This window comes from Carassius auratus, chromosome 37, assembly GCF_003368295.1.
Source record: "Carassius auratus strain Wakin chromosome 37, ASM336829v1, whole genome shotgun sequence".
Lineage (NCBI taxonomy): Eukaryota > Metazoa > Chordata > Actinopteri > Cypriniformes > Cyprinidae > Carassius > Carassius auratus.
Genome location: NC_039279.1, coordinates 5,236,680 through 5,245,064, shown reverse-complemented (window position 1 = coordinate 5,245,064; position 8,385 = coordinate 5,236,680).

Genomic DNA, 8,385 nt, shown 5'->3' with positions numbered 1-8,385 from the left:
TGAGCATTAAGTCCCGTCTCAGCCTCTCAGAACTGCAAAGGCCTGGCGTGTGGTGGACCCCAAAGGACACCGTTTGTATGTGTGTGGTGCGTCCACGTTTGCTTGACTGTGAATGCCTTACAGGAGAGAAGGAATAAGGCAGTGTATGTGTGTTTAAAGATGTGTGCGTCAATCTCAAGGCAGACCTTTCAGCAGGGGTAACCTATGACTGATGAGATCTGAAAGGGTAAGTTTCAGTAAGAGAGATGTTCTAGAGGAGGCCACAGGGAAACTGTATAACGAGCCGAACGGTGAGGCCTGCAACATTCAGTCGCTCTTCTGAAAATTCGCTTTCACATATTTAAACCTATATACTTCTATTAAGCAGAAAGAAATAATAATTGCATATTCAGCTTAAAATACTCTTAATTACACAACAGCAATGAAGTGTGTTCATGTAATGCAAGATAATAAGCAAATGTCTCATAAAACAAGGTGTTCATGTTTAAAATTCTTTTTCAAATATTTCTGAAATAAATAGGATGTTCAAAGAGAAAAATGTAGAGCAGGAATTGATTTTATCCATCAAGATCCATCATTGGATATGTGAATGTGCATGTTTTTAGAATGAAGGCAGGAGGTGAAAAACAAGAGGGATGTCAATCAAAAAAAGTAGTTTGATTCCATGTTCACTTGGGGAAAAAAATGTCTAAGATCTAAAACTATTCTGTAAAATATATTTAAAAAAATATATTTAAACATTTTTTTTAAAGACACAGTGGCGAGCCCACCTACTGGTGTAAAAGTATAGTGCAGGTTAAAACCACAGATGCAAAGTAATATGGACTGATTTGTGTCCTATTTGCCTGCATAATAAGGAATATAGGGAAAAAAATAGGAAGAAGGAGAAATAATATAACATAACATTTAAATAAAATAAAGTGAAATACAATATTGATTTATTAGTTAGAATTCTCCTTCAACCATTCTTTTTGTTTATTTGCTCAGTAAACTTTAGCAGTTCATGTTGTTTTTCTTTTTTGGAGGGGGTTAAGGTGGGATCAGACTGTAAATGTATTTTCGTCTGTGCCTGAACTGAGATGATATTGCCACGCCTGTGATGTATAACGCAGGCTCAAGGCTTAGTGGTAAACAGTAACACCTGCTGTATGTATAATTCATACAAGACTCTCTCTAACACACACGCGGCCGTATATACAAGCCTATGCATGTGGAAGAGGATTGCAGTGACAAAAACATCTGCAAGGGATTTGTAGAGTGAATTGATACCAAATCATAAATAACATGAACATTTGAAACTCGTTTGGTAGGCTGGCTGTGACCTCTGAAGAGCTGAAGGGAGCAGGACGGTTTGTGTACAGTGCAGAGAACTTTTAGGCATGGAGTTAAATGACTCTAAATGAGATAGGAGATGAGCGCTAGATGGCTGCTGATTGGTTCGGGATGCTCCACCTCACACTGATGAGAGGATCACAAGGGATCAGTCATATACACAGCCGGACCCGGATGCAATGCAAGCTCTCCTTGTGCCCCCCAATTAAGCTCAGTTCAAGATTACACAAATTGTAGCCAGAAAAATATGCAGAAACTACTCCAATTTTAATATAGTTAAATAAGAAACTCTGTGATTGCACAAAGTGATTGCATAGATTAGATAAGATTGTTCACAACTGGGTTTCCCTGCTTCCACACAATAAGAAATAAATATAAATCTGCAGTTATATATTAGAAATAAAAATGTAACAGTTGTGTCACATTTTGAGATATTAAGTCACAGTTACAATAAATGAATTTACATTGTTAAAGTCTACATTTAACATTTTTAAATATATATATTTTTTTAGTTAGTTATTGTGAGATGCAAAGTCAAAATCACAATTTTCATATTGTTGCAGCTATGAGAAATAAAGCTGAGTGTAAAGTCACTTTCAAAAATAGTTGCAATTAAAATTACGCTGAAGTTATGAGAAATCAATTTCACAATTGTGGAATGTAAGTAATTTTTTTTTAGATATAAAGTCACAATTACAAAAAACTAATTTACAGTTTTTACAGTTATAATTTTAAGATAAAATTTTGTTCTATGAGTTAAAGTACAATAAAGTCTCAACTTTTAAATGTAAGTTCACATTTTAAAACACAATTACAATTAAGCTGCAGTTAAAAATCACAATTTCACAACTGTGGAATAAAGTAACATTTTAAGTTGCAGTTATGAGATATAAAGTTGCAATTGTGAGATATAAACTCATATTTAAAAAAATAGTCAGATTTAAAGCAGTTACGGTCATGAGAAATAGAGTTGAAATTATGAAATACAAAGTCATAACTGTGAGATATAAAATATAATTTATAAGACATAAAAATGCAATTGTGAGCAATAAAGTTACAATTACTGTACTCTGTCAAGGTAATAAAATACATAAATATAATTTTCTGATGCGGAAATGGGCTTACGTGGAAAACTGTGTTTACAAGCCTGTCTTGGAAAGAAAAAAGAAAAATTGAGGTATTTGTAGCCCTAAAGCATGTTGTATGTCAGTGTGCAGAATACACTTTATGTGACAGGCTTGGAAAAAGTATGTGCATTCCAATTTCCAAAAGGTTTCCAAGAACTTTTCAAATTCAAGGGTTATAAAAGGTTGTTTGTCCATACAGATCGTCAAACCCAGCATGATTGAAACTTGAAATTTTTCAGACACACTATTTTTATTAGTAAAAACAGTTTAGCCTAACATGATAACTGTCTGCCCTCTGTAAATGGTAACACAACACATAATGTTCTTCATATAAAAAAAAGCATGCATTATGCATGGAGAGTAAAAATGCCAGTGACCTTTAAACAGCAAAGGTTCAAAGTATGAAATGCAGCAATCATTCTCCACCTGTCTACATAAAATGCAATGCATGATTTGAACTGCACATCAAGGTCATTTAAATGCATTTATGATAAAGAAGCTGATGGAAATCTGAATTTTTTTCTCACTCTTTGTAATCACTTTACTGTTTTATCTCTCCATTAAACAGTTTTCATCACTTACTTCTGTTGCCAGATCAAAGAGTCTTTTTTTGTCAAGCATCTAGGCTAGTATCTCAGAAGGCAAGAGTCTTATTCTGTTGAAATCGGTTCAGCCCAGGTTGGGTGGGTTTTTAAATATTTTGACACTGGTTTCTTTAATTTGAATCGGCTTGCTTATGTTCTCACCTCAGCAGAGGGAATCATACAAGAGGAGTCTCTTTGTCCGAATTGCATGTGTTTCTTATCAAGGCAGCAAGGCGTAGGCATATTTCCAAACTGCACACCAGGATGGTTTGGGGCCCATGAAAAACCCAGACCCTACAGCGCCCCCTACCTGCACAAACTTGTCATCTTGCACTTTATTAGTCTTGAAGCCTTAATTGTTCTCTGTTGCCTTTTAAAGATTATTTTCCTTTCAGATCCATCATTAATTATTCACTACACTCCCTCAATCAATTCACTATTGTTTTTTCTCTCTCTCTCTTTCAGTGCCTCCCTTCTTCTTGTCAGTGTGATTTGCTGTGTTTCTGTCAGTAGCTGACTCAAGGCAGGTGGAGGGGTTTCCATGTGCTTTTCATTTGGCCTGGACTGAAACGGCCACAATTAAAACCAAATGTGCAACCTGTGGCTTGCGCATGCAGCGCCGCTCTGACACACAGACGTGTCCTTGCAAATAGTGGGCTGAACAATAACAGTTCAGATTTATTGCCTTGATACAAAATGATTGGCTGAACTCTGGAAGTCTGTGTTGAACTGGAGTCTCTAAACAAGTGAGAACTTAACGTTGTTTTGATCGGGTGCTAGATGTGAGCGGAGGCCACGGTGAGCGCGAGGCCAGGCCGGGGTCACTGGCGAGATTTAGTTAGAAAAGGAGAAAATTATGCGGGCAGCTGAAGTTTCTCGGCTGCAGCCAGAATGTCTGCTGACCACATCGTGTAGCTTGAGGACGTGGAGAGTATGATTAGAACCCTGGTAGGAAGGGATGGGGCGACTCTGGTAAGGTCGCATATAAGTACACCCACATGTTGCAGAAGTGCAGGTCCATATACCTTGTGGGCATATGCACCCCACCTCTGACACCCCAAAGGCCAATCTTCATTTTGTAGCATGACCTCAGCTAGTTGATAATCATAGTTACTGACAGAATTGGCTCCAACTGCACTAAACAGTCCCCGTGGACAATCTGAGGTCTGATTTTCTTTTAGTCCAGATATAGGCGATGGAAGTGGTTATGTACAACTTTGCTTTAGGGTGTGGTGGAATCAGTTTTGGGATGTTCAGGGCACAAATGTTCACTACATGCTTGCTGGCTTCCATGAAAACCTTTTAATCTATTTGCTAGCCATAGAACCACTACTACTATCGCTTATACTAAACCTCTAACCTCAAGTATTAAACTTTGGCATAACTAATTACTTGCTGTTTGTTTCAAATAAAAAAAAGCTTCTCAAAACAGACATTTAAAAAAACATCCCACACAGTTTGTGTTACAGACATGAGTAATTCAAACTGTGTGGCTTGTTGAGGAGAGTGTTATTACTTAAAAAAAAAAAAATGATAAAATGGACGGAACATTCCCATATCCTCTGGAAATACCCTAGCAACCATCTAGGTTCTCCGACCCTGTTCCTGGTGAGCTACCATCCTGCATACTTCTAAAATCTCCAGGAAAGTAGCTCTTCAGGATCAGGGTTGGAGATCCCTGATCTAGAACATCTTAGCAACCAAACAGAAATGCTCTTGCAACCACCAGGAACCCTTCAGAAACTGCATAGAAAATGCTCTAGTACCCAGAGCCCATTAGCAACCACACAGAAATCTGATTTCAACCACCCAGAACATTCTAGCAATCACACAGACTTTATGTAGCCCCAGCCCTTTTCAACACTGTGCTCGTTGTCTTCTGTCTTCACGTTTGTAATTTTCACAGCATGAAAGTAAGATCTTTTGAATTTATTAATGAACAGCTCCTTTTTAAATCTTCCAGGTCTACCGAAATTTGTTATGACATCCGCTTCGAATATTACTACAATGCTTATGATAACTTCTGTTAACGCTACATTAAGTGATTTCACTTCATTGGCTAATAACTCTTCAACACAAAAACCAATGTTCAAACACATAATTATAAAGATCCATGCACACTTTTTTTCTCTGACAAGGTCTACAACAACAGACCATTATTCTTATAATTGAACAATATAACAACTATCGGAATGATTAATCAACTAATATTTGATTATTCCACTGATTAATCATTAGGCTTTGTCTGATTATTAAACTTTTGCAATAAAATATTGAATTCTACATATTCTACACATTCATATACATTAAGAGCTGCTTTATAGCATAAAATCAAGTTTTAATTATAACTGAAAGTGACACCTTTTGCAATGCTGCTTGCTTTCAAGCAATCTACGGCATAAAGTATTATATAAATAAATATGACATGACTTTACTGGAGCGCCATTTACAGAGCTGGTGCAAACATCTCCTCAGCCCTATGATCTGATGCTTTCTTAACTGCTGTTTTCTCACCACTGTAATTCTTTCTGTGTGTTTACTCTGTTATTGAGACTAAAGCACAAAACTTATATTTACACATTCATCTAAATTCTCACTCTCAACAGTGTTGGGAAGTTTGCTAACTATAAATCGCTTGCATATACAAAACTTATTTTTATTACACCTTACTGAAGAAGCGCCACACTGGGCAAACCACATTATTGCAGGCCTTTACATTATGTCATATGAGATCAAAAATGACTATTTTCATTCTGAAAAAACTAATTTCATTCTGTCTGACCAGACCACTTGGTTGTAGCATCTTCAAATACAGACAACAGAACTGATCAGAATATTGAGTTACCGCAATGAGACCCAGAGTGCTAGTTATTCCCCTTGGAGCCTATCTGTGGGCTTCTGGGTAAAGGGTTAGTTCCTGCACCAGAGCACAGAGGGAAACAGTTTTTATCGCTCTGTCCAAAGGCAATGCCACTCTTCTCTCGTGAACACAAAGTGCCACCCACTATGTGCTCTGTGCCCAAATATTTACACTCACTGCAGGAATGACCCCCATCACATCCCTCCTTTAATGCAGTTTACAGCTCAGAATTCGAAGGAAAATGTGACTTTGGCATAAAGTCAATGGCTCACAGCAAATAAGCAGCACCATTAAAGAAAATAAAGAGCCACACTGTTGTTTCAAGACACTTGAAAAATAAAACAAATGGGGAGGATGATGTAATGACAAAGGGAAGACACAGCTTTATTCCTCAAACATTTTCCTCTGTCCACACCACCGCGTCCCCTACAACTGTCAAACACATCAATCGCGTGGGCCTCTTTTTTCATTTACCTGGAAAATAGCAAGAATTACAGAGCTAAATTTCAGAGAGAGAAGAAAGCAAAGGAGTAGACATGGAAGAGAAATATCCCCTTGAAAGTGCACGCAGACAGGGCACAGGGAGCTCACAAAGAGTGCCCTTGATCAGACCAGTGTAAGAACAAAGGCGAGATTGTGGGGACAGTGAAGGCTTTCATGTGGATAGCCACTGTCTGTGTGCAGTCTGCTCACTCATGGGCAGGCGAACGCAAAACCAGGGTCATTTACAACTCACAAGCAGCATATGGAAAATATACAAGCACATTTGGACACTTAAGCTATAATTAAAAAATGCATGAAAAATGTAATTGCATTATATGATAAAATATCAAACCAAGTGGAGTTTATTTTAAGTCAGCATGAAATTAAAATTCACTTTATCTAGATTGAAAATGTTATAGATCTTATTGTGAAAGTTTTTTTGACCTCGTAATGTATAAATAAAATGTCACAACTGGATCTTTCAATCTTCCTATTGGAACTTTCCAGCCTATAATTTTTTTTTTTTTTTTTATATATTACCCTCATATGTACAACACACTGCCTAAAGATCATTGCTGCTACTAGCTGAAAAATATGAACATACATTTAAAAAAAAAAAAACATTTGTGAGGATCTGTCTGGTAAAATATTGCATTATAATATAATACAAACTTAAAAAAATATTTCTATACATTTATATAAATATATACTTATTAATTATTCTAAAACTATAAATATATCACAAAATTCTCTCTCTCTATAAGGTACTATTACTATTTTTATATTCTTTATTAATTATTAATATAATATAACATAATATATAACATATAAAATATATTATTCTATAAATATAAAAAGGTCTAGGATCTAGCATTACTTTGTTTTACTAGCATCAGCTATCTAATGACATTTCAGAAGTTAAAAGTGTCCAAATACTTTTTGGGACCACTGTACATGCACACAATTCACCAATATAGATGAGCTTCACACCATTTCCAGGTCACAAATGTTCTCTGAGGATATATAAAAGGCAGACTGTGAACTAATAACTGTTTAGAGTTATGTGTGATTATGTTTACATATGCTGACTTTCGACATGAAATAAAAAAAATAGTGTGTTTCCAGGCCCAACTGTGAAGTGAAGCCTTTACTTATGGCTATTTAAGAAGATATTTCCTGTTTAGAACAGGATAATCTGTTTCTCTTTGGCCTGAACCTGCAGCTCTTGCCAGCAGCTGCTCTGTGGTGATCCTCACACATTTCTGCACCACGGATCGAGGGAGGAGGAGGAGGAAATGGGGCAATAAAAAGTGAGAGAGCGAGAGAGTGAGGAGGGGGCCTGAGATTCCAGAAAGCCTGGAGCAAGTGTGACACACTTTCTCTGGATGAGCATGTACCTGTTTGTATTTGCTTGTGTGTGTGTGTGTGTGTGGGTGTGCGTGCATTCCCAAGCATGTGTTTGTGAAGGCTGAGTTAGAAGCGGATGCAGAGATAATGGATGGATGTTGATTCTACACTGTCACCACTGTATGGCCAATTATAAGGACCATTGGTGAGATTTGAACCGCATTCTACAACACTACTTTTACTATTTCTGCTATAGAAAGATATGGTAAATTATAATAGTTGTGTACTTTTATGCAGTTCCGAATCTATGTCATGTGTCAGTGTTTTTAACGAATCCTCTAAATGAATGTTTCAAAAACTCATAAAGACACATTATCGATGTAACCTAGCGTTATGATGTATGTTTTGTATTAATTATATTAATAGTATGCCTACATTAGAATAGTACTATACAGATATTCTATATGTTAAAAATACAAATTAAAAATACATGAAGTTACATAATAAATGCGTCCATTCATTTCACCAGATCAGTTTTACAATTTATTGTAACCTATTTTTAAAAAATGCATTGTATAATCTAAACATGCTGTACAATAAAGTGAATAAGATAGCATGACTGAAAAGTAGCAACACAGTGAATGACAACATG